The 14,389-nt window shown below is 35.7% G+C and overlaps 1 protein-coding gene and 1 long non-coding RNA gene across 2 annotated transcripts in view; both read left to right on the top strand.

Annotated features, from left to right (window-relative positions):
• Positions 1–13: 13 nt before the first annotated feature.
• Positions 14–498, top strand: LOC142239263 (uncharacterized). The gene is made up of 2 exons (XR_012722971.1): positions 14–243; positions 301–498. It is a non-coding gene; the product is annotated as an uncharacterized LOC142239263 (long non-coding RNA).
• Positions 499–2,273: 1,775 nt separating this feature from the next.
• Positions 2,274–14,389, top strand: part of LOC142221203 (putative multidrug resistance-associated protein lethal(2)03659) — a 108,359-nt gene continuing 96,243 nt past the window's right edge. The window contains exon 1 of the mRNA XM_075290817.1: positions 2,274–2,702. The gene's annotated coding sequence lies outside the window, so the exon portion shown is untranslated. The remainder of the gene's footprint in view (positions 2,703–14,389) is intronic.

The following is a 14,389-nucleotide window of genomic DNA, read 5'->3' as shown; positions in this document are numbered from 1 at the left end:
TAAAGGCACCTAATAATTGCACTCATGCGAAACCTTTTTGTAGTAACTTGGCGTGGTACAACTTCTCAATAGTGACGGCGCTTTTCCGACGAGTTTTTGATATCGTATATGATTGTTTTCGACGTACTGGGGATTCTCAGAAGCGCCCCCAAATTCAAAAAATGTTGGCAGGGTATATTTTAATTAAATAAAAACGAAAATAAAGTTCTGAAAACATAGATTATACGCTTAAAATTGTGAAAGGTATATTGGTGAACAATTTGGTGATTTTCCAAATGGAATAAAGTGATTGTTTTGCAGATATTTTACAGACACGCTGCCTCCATGGAATAAAAACACTGGTTGATAGACGCAGCAACATGTAACTCGCTACTTGTAACTCAACATCATCATTAATGCCAAAAATTATGGTAAATGTAATGTGATAGTGGTATAAATGTTATATTTTTAAGAATTTGTAAATGTTTAATCAAATTAATAAATATCTAAACAAACGTGTTTTACTCGACCACAATGATTCTTTTACAACTATCTTAAAGTGCACTTTTTCTGATTGTTTGGAGGGTCCCTTATTGGCGTCGTTCTAAATTGATCTATAAAGGCACCTAATAATTGCACTCATGCGAAACATTTTTGTAGTAACTTGGCGTGGTACAACTTCTCAATAGTGACGGCGCTTTTCCGACGAGTTTTTGATGTCGTATATGATTGTTTTCGACGTAGTGGGGATTCTCAAAAGAGTCCCCAAATTCAAAAAATGTTGGCAGGGTAAATATGAAATAAATAAAATAAATAAACTAATTATTAAAGAATAGTAATTTAGCGCGATGCGATGTTAATACCGACCTTAAAAGAAAAATAAATTCTTGCGATTTGCAATTCCAAATACCGTGGATAGTTTATGGTTGGTTCAACAACTACGTTCCTGCCAGTATTTCAAAGTTCCATTTCATCATTATCGCTACCACCGACTCGTAAGTGACACGGCAAACAATCGCCAACTGTGATGGTATTTTGCCATCACTATTCGCATGAGAGTATTTTGCCATCACTATTGTTACAAGAGCCATTTTATATTTTGTGAAACACCAAGCACAACTAGCTTCTTATAATTTATTTAAATAACGATAATGAAGTGCTGAAAACATAGGGAATAAAAGCACTGGCTGATAGACGCTACAACATGTAACTTGCAACTTGTAACTCAACATCAATCTTCTATTAATGCACAAAAATATGTTAACTGTGATAGTCGTATAAATGTTATATTTATGAGAATTTATAAATGTTTAATAATATTAATAAACATCTAAACAATCGTGTTTTACTTGACCACAATGATTCTTTTGTTTGAAGGGGATCTTATTGGCGTCCTTCTAAATGTATCCAGAAGGGATACACAAGGGGAAGTATCGCACTCATGCGATACTTTTTTGTAGTAACTTGGCGTGGTATAACTTCTCAATAGTGACGGCGCTTTTCCGAGGAGTTTTGGATATCGTATATGACTGTTTTCGACGTAGTGGGGATTCTCAGAAGCGGCCCAAATTCAAAAAATTTTGGCAGGGGTATTATAAATTTGGTATTAAGTTCGCATTATCGCGCTAAAATAGCCATTAGAAAGAAAATAAACTTTTTCAATTGTGGCTTTTGATCATTCCCCACCAAGTTATAAATTTGTTATTTTATTCTGTTTTTACAGATTTAGTTTTGATTTTAGCGGCTAAAGGTGGGTATTAAGTTCGAGTTTAGCCGCTAAAATCGCTAAAGTGAAAACTAAACCAGTAAGAAAAATGCATGAAATTATACATATTTGTTGCAAATTTTATTATAACTTGATGGGGAAAACCCCAAAGCAAATTTTCACAAAGTTTGTATTCCTTAAAAAGTATTATTAAAGAAAAGTAATCGTCAAAAAATGGTGATTTTAGCGGCTAACTCGAACTTAATACCAACCTCATCGCATGAAATATGAAAGAAAGTTTTCGCATGCGATAGGAGAACAGGGCATAAACAAATTGGAATTACCAAATTCACTGGCTTCTCTATTCATTTCATCAATTCATATTTGACTTGGCGTTAAAAATAACGGATAAACCACGTCAAATACAACACTGTCAGTCAAATGAATATCGACTACCCGGTACTATATCTTTAGTAATGAGTACTTTTCAAATACATCCCCCCGCGCAAAAGAGTACACATATGTGGGTACAAAACAACGGTATATTCCACCCCACATCAATTCTTTGGGCTAAAGATCCAATCAGTTCTTTTTTGCCCTTCGTGCGGTTTGTTTGATTTTTGTTGGGGTTGTTCCGTCGTACGGAATCGTTATTTGTAAAATCCGAAGCAGTGGTTAACGAGAAAAAATAAAGGAATACGTGGAACGTACTCCTAGCGGTATAATCGGGTGTGTGTTTGGTTATTGAATAAACATTGATGATAGTTTCCTGTGCGAAATTCAAAAGAAATTTATTTAATTGGTTTTGTCGTTTATTTCGGCCATTAGTTCAGTGTATGGTTTGAGTGGTGTTCAATAACTACAAAAATAGGAGGCAAACGAAATACCTTACATAGCCAAATTCCTCATTGTAGTATGTACGAATAAGCATACACAAATATACATAGCTACATAGTTATTATGAAATAAAACAGCGAATATCCAAAGAAGAAAAATAAAGAAATCAACACCAAAAAAGGTTTGTGCTCATTGGATTCAAAGAATTTCTCGAATAAAACAAAAAAAAACATATGGATAGAAATTCTACTGACTGTGTGACTATCTTCTCCCATTGACGATGATTTAGTTTGGGAGGGATGGTTTTTTTTCTGCAATGTTACCTTAAATTGAAACACAACGACCCATCAGCAGGTAGCCAAACTGGCCTCATACCAATCATGAGAAAAAGAACGAAAAGAAAAATAAAAATCAATCATTGAAAACACATTATAAATTACTGCGAACATTTTTAGTGGTTCTACAAAAGAATATAAGTAAAATATTTGTTGAATTGTGAAAGTCATTGAATTGTGAACATGTGTATTAGGTAATTCACTAATTCAATAGAGAACAAATTTAATGTAAAAATATACATCGGCAAATTATTACGTCTGTCACTCATTCGCTTTCACATGTTGAATTGTTGCATTATTTACCGCTATATTCACGGTCATGTCGTGTTCTTTCTGCCGCCTTGTGTTTATATTCGCAATTTTGTATTTTCATGTTCTCTCCTGTGCGTTGTTGCCATAGTGCGTTTTGAGAAAAGTTGCCAATACTAGAAGCGTATGATAAATATCGAACATCGTTGTTCAAGTGCCATCAATTGAGCCAAATTTTCCTTAGTGTAAAGAAAAATATTTTTGATTATTTTTTTTATCAAATCTGCCGTACTACACGTTGTTAAAACAATAGTATTTTAAAGATTATTTATAAACAAATTGTGGTAAAAAAACGTAAACTTTAAACCTAATATTGCCATACAAATTCTTTCAATAAACTGTCAGTAAATTATTATGAATATGGGCGGTGGTTTTCAAGGTAGCGTCTCCTGAGAATTTATATATTTCTTTCTATTTTCGTTTTTTTTATTAAATTTAAGAAATTTTGTGTTTTTAGTATAATAGTATCGGAACAACCTACACTCAAAAACAGTAAATTCAGGGCTCTAAATCCAATTTTACTTTATAACGCAAGCCTCCGGGAAAACAGGTATCAGATCTAATAGCTATTTTTAGACTTTTTCAAAAAGGGCTAAGGCGAACACAGAGCGAGGCGCATACCTTATTGCTTACTAGGGTCGGGCTGTATACCGACTAGCCTTTAAACCTACTATTACCATACAAATTCCTCAGCTTGAGCTAGTGACCATACCGCACGCGGCTTAGTTTGCGCACAGTGGGCGCCGTTTTAAAAATTTGTCGCAAATTTTGTTTTCAAATTTGCCCTTTTTCACAAATGTCCTTTCCAATGAACATAGTCTCTATATCGCCCTCGGCTTATTTTTTGGATAATAAGCCAAATACTAAAAATCCAAATTCGAATTTGAAATTCTAAATAAAAATTGTATGGTGCTGGTTTGTGTCTCGGCTAAGTTTTTTGCTGCAAATTTCAAATTGAGTTTATCTACACACACACATGTCTATACAGTGAAACCTCGGAAAGGTGGACACCCACGGTCGCCTAAATTTTGTCCACCTTTTAGAGGTGTCCAGGTATGAGAGGTTAATTTTAATGTGTTAATATGGCAAATGTCTTTCGACAACGGTCCATGTTTGGGAGGTGTCCGGTTTTCATAGTGTCCAAGTTTGAGAGGTTTCACTATATATATTTTTTTTCGAACGGTCCCATCGCCCAATTTCCCGCCCCTTCCGAGGGCCTCGTCCCCATGACTTAGGGACAGCGTACACACCATAATCCGGACCATGGCGGGGCGTAAGCAAAGGGATTTGACCAGCTACAAAGTAGCCTTGTAGCTGGTTAAATCCCTCTGGAGCTCAACATCGCCCGTCGGCTCCTAAGAGTAGGCAAATGAATCAGCCTCCATCTAGAAGTGTAAGGAGGAAGAACAAAATCACTGTTCCAATGAAGATGTCCCAGAGCGAACAACAAGAACTGCTTCTGAACCGATTCTATCTTATCAATGTAAACATTAAACTGAGGATCCCACACGATAGAACCATACTCCAGAATGGGTCTAAAAAAGGGTCTAATTCATCATCGAATTAATATGATTATTAAAATTAAGCCTACGATCCATAACAATGCCAAAATCAACAAAAGAATCAACCTCCTCCAATAACGTGCCTTGTATACTATACCGAACACCAATAGACCTAGACCTGAAGAAACGCATAAACTTGCATTTCTTCAAGTTCAAATCCATTAGATTTACCCTACACCAATCACCAAAGCTATCCAAATCATCCTGTAATAAATGCACCCGACCAGAATTATCGAACGAGGAGAATAACTTAACATCATCAGCCTACTACGGACTGAGGTAAATCGTTTATAAATAACAAGAATAAGACAGGCCCACCGGGAGCCACCGTGGTGCAATGGTTAGCATGCCCGACTTGCATACACAAGGTCGTGGGTTCGATTCCTGCTACGACCGAACACCAAAAAATTTTTCAGCGGTGGATTATCCCACCTCAGTAATGCTGGTGACATTTCTGAGGGTTTCAAAGCTTCTCTAAGTGGTTTCACTGGAATGTGGAACGCCGCTATAAAAAGGAGGTCCCTTGTCATTGAGCTTAACATGGAATCGGGCAGCACTCAGTGATAAGTTATAAATTCGTTCGTTCGTTGCAAGCAGACGCGAAATTTAAAGCTCTTGAATAAATTGGATATTTTTTTCATAAACACAATATCTAAAACATTAACAATTTTTAAATCATTTGAGTGAGATTTGATTTCACTTAAATGGTATTAAATTCATGAGATAACATGGATTTAAATTGTGGAAAATGTAAAACCACTTGCCGAGACACGGAAGTAAGATGCAGCAGTTTTTGCGGAAAAATTTTTCATATGAAATGTGTTGGCTTATCAAAGTATGAGTGCGATGCAATTTTTAAACACCAGAATATTAAATTTTTTTGTGATTCTTGTATTAACTTTATGCAAATGAAAATTATAAACATTTATTGTCAATGGTTATTGAAAATGAAGCAAAAATAACTAGCGAAATTAACAAAAACAACCAGTATGTGGAGAAACGAGTTGAAGAGGCAAAGATAGAAATTATGAGCGAGCTGAAAAATAACAAAGCTAATCCAGGAGTACAAACATATGCAGACAAGCTTAAATCTACCAACAATGTACCCGTTATTTTGAAACCAAAAAATAAGCAGAACAGTGAGACAACTGAGAGAGAGGTAAAAGAGAGGATTAAACCTTCAGCACTCAATGTACAAGTAAAAGGAATAACGAAGAGAAATGATGGTATGATAGCTATAAGATGCGAGAACGAGAGTGCACGGAACGTTTTAAGAGAACAAATTAAAGAGAAAATGGGAGAAAATGGGAGAAAATTACGAGGTACAATCACCATCAATGAGAAAACCGAAACTGTTAATTGCAGGTTTAAGCGAGGAGTTGGATAAAGGTTCAGTCGTTGCAGCTATAAGAAAACAAAACAATATACAATGCAATTATTTGGAATGTGTCAAGGTATACAGGTCATATAAAAATCGAAACACATTTAACGCCATAATTGAGACTGATGGAGAGGGATTTAAGGAAATTATTGGTAAACAGAAAATTAATATAGAGTGGGATAGATGTCCTGTATATGAAAGTTTGAAAGTTTTAAGATGCTTCAAATGTTGGGGATTCGCTCACACATCGAAACATTGCAGAAGTGAAAATCAAGTATGTGCTAAATGCAGTGAAGTTGGCCACTCGTACAGAGAGTGTAATAATAACGTATCCAAATGCATAAATTGTTTAAAGGCAAAAGAGAGGTTACATTTATCGGATATAGACATCAATCATGATTGCCGAGATACTGGGTGCCGTGTTCTGAAACGTAGAGAAAGAATAGAAGCAGAAAGGGTGCAATACTAGCAACCAAAGAATATATGTGGATTGTACTTAAATATTGGTGGATTATGTGCTAACTTTGATGATCTGGAAGTAATACTTGGTGAAAACGAGTTTGACTTTATTTGCTTGAGTGAAACACACCTAACTGCAGACTTGGAAGATATATTGTAGTTTTGAATAGAGAACTATTCAAAACTACAATATTTTGAGATGTGATGGTGATTCTAGGCATACGGGTGGTGTGGCTCTTTACATAAAAGATTCATGGCAATCAAGAGTTATTGAATGTATAGCAATTGATAAGACGATTTGGTGGCTTAAAGTGGAAATCTGGAAAAGTTATATAAAATTTGTTATTGCTGGTGTTTACAGATCGCCAAATAGACAAAACAGCTCAGAAGAAATATTCTGTAACTTTTTTGAAAACCAAATGGACAAAATTAGTGGAAATGACATTGGTATTATTGTTGGCGATTTCAACATAAATTGGAATGAAATTTCTACAAAGCGACAAAAAATTGAGGAAATAATAAATGATAATTTTTTTAACCAAATTGTAAACCAACCTACCAGAGTTACTAGTACGACTTCAACCTTAATTGATTATGTAGTAACCAATATTGACCTATGTACTGCAAAAACCTGTACAAACCTCAAAATTAGCGACCACGAATCAATTGAAGTTAAGTTTCCATCAAAAAGAGAGACAGTTACCACAGCTAAGAATATCCAAATATTGCGTTACAACGACGACCTTTTCCGAAGAACCATAGTTAATGATGACATTTATTACTACCATCCTGTAAATTCCGTTGATGACTACGCCGAACGTCTGTTTGAAAGTATTAATAGGGCTTTGCATCCAATGATATGCACGAAGGAAACAAAATCAAAAAAATTACCAAACTATTGGTTTAGTAGCAATTTAAAGAGAATGCAAGTTCACAAACAACAGTTACATCAAAGAGCTGTTTGGATAAACGATAATACTAGTTGGGAAAATTATAGGCATTTCAGAAATCAATACAAATCACAACTTCGTAGTGCTAAGGAAACTTTTATCAGTAATAAAATTGATAACTGTACAGATCAACGGTCAATGTGGAAAACTATAAAAGAATTTGTACTTAAGAAAGATGATACCCATATTAAGAAAATAAAAGTAAATGGATCCCTCATATCTGATGAGAAATGCATAGCTGAAGAAATGAACAAATTTTTTATAGAGAGTGTAGAAGAAATAGTCAGCAGTATACCTCCGATCAATTATGAAAATAATATTTCACACATTCCAAAGGAGAACTTCAAATTCAAATTTATAAATACCAATGATTTGAAATCTTTATTAAAGGGAATGAATACAAAAAAAGATCAACATTTTCTGTCAGTAAAAATTTTATTAAATAACTTTGACTTGCTTGGTGAAGCAATAAAACGTTTAATAAATGAATCTATGCGATGGGGAATTTTCCCTAAATGTCTAAAAGAGTCATATGTAATACCCATACCGAAAATCAAAAATACGGATAACCCCAATGAAATAAGACCAGTAAATATGCTTCCGATTCTTAGTAAAATATTGGAAAAAGTAATATACACGCAACTGAATAGCTATTTTGAATCAAATAATGTATTTATCGAAACGCAATCAGGATTCAGACATAATCACAACTGTGAGTCCCTTTTGAATCTCGTTATTACTCAATGGAAATCTGAAGTCACGAATAAAAATTGCATCGTAGCAGTTTTCTTGGACTTAAAACGTGCATTTGAAACCGTCGATAGAGAATTATTGGTACAGAAAATTGAAAAATATGGAGTAAAAGGAGTTGAAAGTAAATGGTTTAAAAGTTACCTGGAGGAGAGAACACAAAGAACAAAATGTGGCCTTTATGTTTCATCAGGGAGTACTGTAGGAATCGGTGTACCGCAGGGAGCAATATTAGGAACACTGCTATTTTTAATATATATTAACGATCTAAAAAACATATTAAGAAATACTAAATTATGCTTGTTTGCTGATGATGCTTTGTTGTACATAAGTGGAAAAAATACAAACGAATGTATATCAAAGCTTAATGAAGATCTAAGAGCAGTGGAAAAGTATTTAAAAATGAACAAACTGAAGCTCAACATAAACAAAACTAACGTAATGGTTGTCAATGGAGTCATTGAAGGAAATATTCTAATCGATGAACAAGAAGTGAATCAAGTTGAGGAAATAAAGTACTTAGGTATTGTAATTGACAAAAAATTGAAGTTTGATGCACATTACAACTATATCTGCAAAAAGATCTCAAAAAAAGTATGTCCGTGAAGTTAAAGTTAACTTTATCTTAGCGGAGACAAAAACCGAGCTATGTTCACTTTGTACAAAAGTTCAGCTAAATAATGAACATAGCTCAATTACGTAGGAAGGAAAAATGAATATTAAATAAAATTATTAATTTTTAATGCGAAACATCCTGTAGGTAAACGAAGCTAAAGCAATTTAATAGAAATATGTATAAAGTGCTGGAAAAAATACAAAGATTTATTGAAAATCCCACATAGTCAGCGAAAATTGGACTATAAAACTGAAAGCTAAAATTTAGAATTTAGGTCACTGTGCCAAAAATCGGCATGGGGGGATATACCAAGTAGTGGTGGAGACAGCTCTCCCCGAGTAGAATACGAATCTGAAATCAGATTATTCAATTGGTTAACAGTTTTTGAGAAATTTCGGTCTTAAGTTGAAATTCAGATTTTGGGCCGATTTTAGTATTTGGGCCACTGTGCCAAAAATCGGCATGGGGGGGGATATACCAAGTAGTGGTGGAGACAGCTCTCCCCGAGTAGAATACGAATCTGAAATCAGATTATTCAATTGGTTAACAGTTTTTGAGAAATTTCGGTCTTAAGTTGAAATTCAGATTTTGGGCCGATTTTAGTATTTGGGCCACTGTGCCAAAAATCGGCATGGGGGGGATATACCAAGTAGTGGTGGAGACAGCTCTCCCCGAGTAGAATACGAATCTGAAATCAGATTATTCAATTGGTTAACAGTTTTTGAGAAATTTCGGTCTTAAGTTGAAATTCAGATTTTGGGCCGATTTTAGTATTTGGGCCACTGTGCCAAAAATCGGCATGGGGGGGATATAACAAGTAGTGGTGGAGACAGCTCTCCCCGAGTAGAATACGAATCTGAAATCAGATTATTCAATTGGTTAACAGTTTTTGAGAAATTTCGGTCTTAAGTTGAAATTCAGATTTTGGGCCGATTTTAGTATTTGGGCCACTGTGCCAAAAATCGGCATGGGGGGATATAACAAGTAGTGGTGGAGACAGCTCTCCCCGAGTAGAATACGAATCTGAAATCAGATTATTCAATTGGTTAACAGTTTTTGAGAAATTTCGGTCTTAAGTTGAAATTCAGATTTTGGGCCGATTTTAGTATTTGGGCCACTGTGCCAAAAATCGGCATGGGGGGGATATAACAAGTAGTGGTGGAGACAGCTCTCCCCGAGTAGAATACGAATCTGAAATCAGATTATTCAATTGGTTAACAGTTTTTGAGAAATTTCGGTCTTAAGTTGAAATTCAGATTTTGGGCCGATTTTAGTATTTGGGCCACTGTGCCAAAAATCGGCATGGGGGGGATATACCAAGTAGTGGTGGAGACAGCTCTCCCCGAGTAGAATACGAATCTGAAATCAGATTATTCAGTTGGTTAACAGTTTTTGAGAAATTTCGGTCTTAAGTTGAAATTCAGATTTTGGGCCGATTTTAGTATTTGGGCCACTGTGCCAAAAATCGGCATGGGGGGGATATAACAAGTAGTGGTGGAGACAGCTCTCCCCGAGTAGAATACGAATCTGAAATCAGATTATTCAATTGGTTAACAGTTTTTGAGAAATTTCGGTCTTAAGTTGAAATTCAGATTTTGGGCCGATTTTAGTATTTGGGCCACTGTGCCAAAAATCGGCATGGGGGGGATATACCAAGTAGTGGTGGAGACAGCTCTCCCCGAGTAGAATACGAATCTGAAATCAGATTATTCAATTGGTTAACAGTTTTTGAGAAATTTCGGTCTTAAGTTGAAATTCAGATTTTGGGCCGATTTTAGTATTTGGGCCACTGTGCCAAAAATCGGCATGGGGGGGATATACCAAGTAGTGGTGGAGACAGCTCTCCCCGAGTAGAATACGAATCTGAAATCAGATTATTCAATTGGTTAACAGTTTTTGAGAAATTTCGGTCTTAAGTTGAAATTCAGATTTTGGGCCGATTTTAGTATTTGGGCCACTATGCCAAAAATCGGCATGGGAGATGCATACACTGAATGTCCGTTTTAGTATTTGAAAATAAAGTAAGACAAATTATTTATAAATGCATTTGTATTTCAATTATTGTTGCATTACAAAGCATTACAAAGCAGTCGCAGACCTGCTGTGTCATTGGTTGAGTAGATTTTTTTTTATTTCTAACTAACGGGACCATGCTCTCATTCTAACTCATGGATTTTTGGCACAGTGGCCCAAATACTAAAATCGGCCCAAAATCTGAATTTCAACTTAAGACCGAAATTTCTCAAAAACTGTTAACCAATTGAATAATCTGATTTCAGATTCGTATTCTACTCGGGGAGAGCTGTCTCCACCACTACTTGGTATATCCCCCCCATGCCGATTTTTGGCACAGTGGCCCAAATACTAAAATCGGCCCAAAATCTGAATTTCAACTTAAGACCGAAATTTCTCAAAAACTGTTAACCAATTGAATAATCTGATTTCAGATTCGTATTCTACTCGGGGAGAGCTGTCTCCACCACTACTTGTTATATCCCCCCCATGCCGATTTTTGGCACAGTGGCCCAAATACTAAAATCGGCCCAAAATCTGAATTTCAACTTAAGACCGAAATTTCTCAAAAACTGTTAACCAATTGAATAATCTGATTTCAGATTCGTATTCTACTCGGGGAGAGCTGTCTCCACCACTACTTGTTATATCCCCCCCATGCCGATTTTTGGCACAGTGGCCCAAATACTAAAATCGGCCCAAAATCTGAATTTCAACTTAAGACCGAAATTTCTCAAAAACTGTTAACCAATTGAATAATCTGATTTCAGATTCGTATTCTACTCGGGGAGAGCTGTCTCCACCACTACTTGGTATATCCCCCCCATGCCGATTTTTGGCACAGTGGCCCAAATACTAAAATCGGCCCAAAATCTGAATTTCAACTTAAGACCGAAATTTCTCAAAAACTGTTAACCAATTGAATAATCTGATTTCAGATTCGTATTCTACTCGGGGAGAGCTGTCTCCACCACTACTTGGTATATCCCCCCCATGCCGATTTTTGGCACAGTGGCCCAAATACTAAAATCGGCCCAAAATCTGAATTTCAACTTAAGACCGAAATTTCTCAAAAACTGTTAACCAATTGAATAATCTGATTTCAGATTCGTATTCTACTCGGGGAGAGCTGTCTCCACCACTACTTGGTATATCCCCCCCATGCCGATTTTTGGCACAGTGGCCCAAATACTAAAATCGGCCCAAAATCTGAATTTCAACTTAAGACCGAAATTTCTCAAAAACTGTTAACCAATTGAATAATCTGATTTCAGATTCGTATTCTACTCGGGGAGAGCTGTCTCCACCACTACTTGGTATATCCCCCCCATGCCGATTTTTGGCACAGTGGCCCAAATACTAAAATCGGCCCAAAATCTGAATTTCAACTTAAGACCGAAATTTCTCAAAAACTGTTAACCAATTGAATAATCTGATTTCAGATTCGTATTCTACTCGGGGAGAGCTGTCTCCACCACTACTTGTTATATCCCCCCCATGCCGATTTTTGGCACAGTGGCCCAAATACTAAAATCGGCCCAAAATCTGAATTTCAACTTAAGACCGAAATTTCTCAAAAACTGTTAACCAATTGAATAATCTGATTTCAGATTCGTATTCTACTCGGGGAGAGCTGTCTCCACCACTACTTGGTATATCCCCCCCATGCCGATTTTTGGCACAGTGGCCCAAATACTAAAATCGGCCCAAAATCTGAATTTCAACTTAAGACCGAAATTTCTCAAAAACTGTTAACCAATTGAATAATCTGATTTCAGATTCGTATTCTACTCGGGGAGAGCTGTCTCCACCACTACTTGTTATATCCCCCCCATGCCGATTTTTGGCACAGTGGCCCAAATACTAAAATCGGCCCAAAATCTGAATTTCAACTTAAGACCGAAATTTCTCAAAAACTGTTAACCAATTGAATAATCTGATTTCAGATTCGTATTCTACTCGGGGAGAGCTGTCTCCACCACTACTTGGTATATCCCCCCCATGCCGATTTTTGGCACAGTGGCCCAAATACTAAAATCGGCCCAAAATCTGAATTTCAACTTAAGACCGAAATTTCTCAAAAACTGTTAACCAATTGAATAATCTGATTTCAGATTCGTATTCTACTCGGGGAGAGCTGTCTCCACCACTACTTGGTATATCCCCCCCATGCCGATTTTTGGCACAGTGGCCCAAATACTAAAATCGGCCCAAAATCTGAATTTCAACTTAAGACCGAAATTTCTCAAAAACTGTTAACCAATTGAATAATCTGATTTCAGATTCGTATTCTACTCGGGGAGAGCTGTCTCCACCACTACTTGTTATATCCCCCCCATGCCGATTTTTGGCACAGTGACCTAAATTCTAAATTTTAGCTTTCAGTTTTATAGTCCAATTTTCGCTGACTATGTGGGATTTTCAATAAATCTTTGTATTTTTTCCAGCACTTTATACATATTTCTATTAAATTGCTTTAGCTTCGTTTACCTACAGGATGTTTCGCATTAAAAATTAATAATTTTATTTAATATTCATTTTTCCTTCCTACGTAATTGAGCTATGTTCATTATTTAGCTGAACTTTTGTACAAATTGAACATAGCTCGGTTTTTGTCTCCGCTAAGATAAAGTTAACTTTAACTTCACGGACATAAAAAAAGTTGCTTTTTTAAAAAGAATACGAAACAAAGTTTCTCTTCCAACAGCAATCAATATATTTAATACGATTATTAAACCTCACTTTGAGTACTGTTCAACAATCATGTTTATGGGAAATCAAGCTATGAAAGCCAGAGCGATTCTAAAATGTCATCATTTAACGCATACAATCAGCATGTTGAATAAACTAAAATGGATGTCAGTTAACCAAAGACTTACAATGAACGCATTGATATATATATTTAAAATAAAGCACGACTTAGTTCCAAAGTATATGCAAAGTTTTATAACGTATGTAGCAGACGTTCAACCGTACAATTTACGAAATATTCAAGATTTTCGATTAAATTTAAGTAGAACCAATTTTTATCAAAACTTATTGTTATATAATGGGCTTAAATTATTTAATGAACTGCCAATTGAATTAAAAAATGAAAATAACATACATTCCTTTAAAAAATCGCTCATTTCATATGTAAAAGAAAATTTTTGAAAAGTTATGTAATGTCAAAATTACCCAATCCAATTTAATAATTTAACGAAGTATTGTTTAAAATCAGTAGCATGTTATGCTAAATAAATAAATAAATAAATAAAAAAAAAAGAGAGAAGTTCACCACTGTGATATTACAATGGACTGAATAGTCTAAGTGAGCCTGATACATCGGCTGCCACATAACCTAACCTAACCTAAGACAGGCCCCAAATGACTACGCTGAGGCACACCTGATGGTACATCAAAGCACCTCGAATAGGAATCACCAAAAGACACAATCTAAGTACGGCACTCAAGATAGGACGAAATCCAAGTCAAAAGTGTACTGGCCAATCCA

This window comes from Haematobia irritans, chromosome 1 (assembly GCF_050003625.1).
Source record: "Haematobia irritans isolate KBUSLIRL chromosome 1, ASM5000362v1, whole genome shotgun sequence".
Taxonomy (NCBI): domain Eukaryota; kingdom Metazoa; phylum Arthropoda; class Insecta; order Diptera; family Muscidae; genus Haematobia; species Haematobia irritans.
The sequence above is the reverse complement of the archived record's forward strand: the minus strand, read 5'-3'. Positions and strand labels throughout refer to the sequence as shown.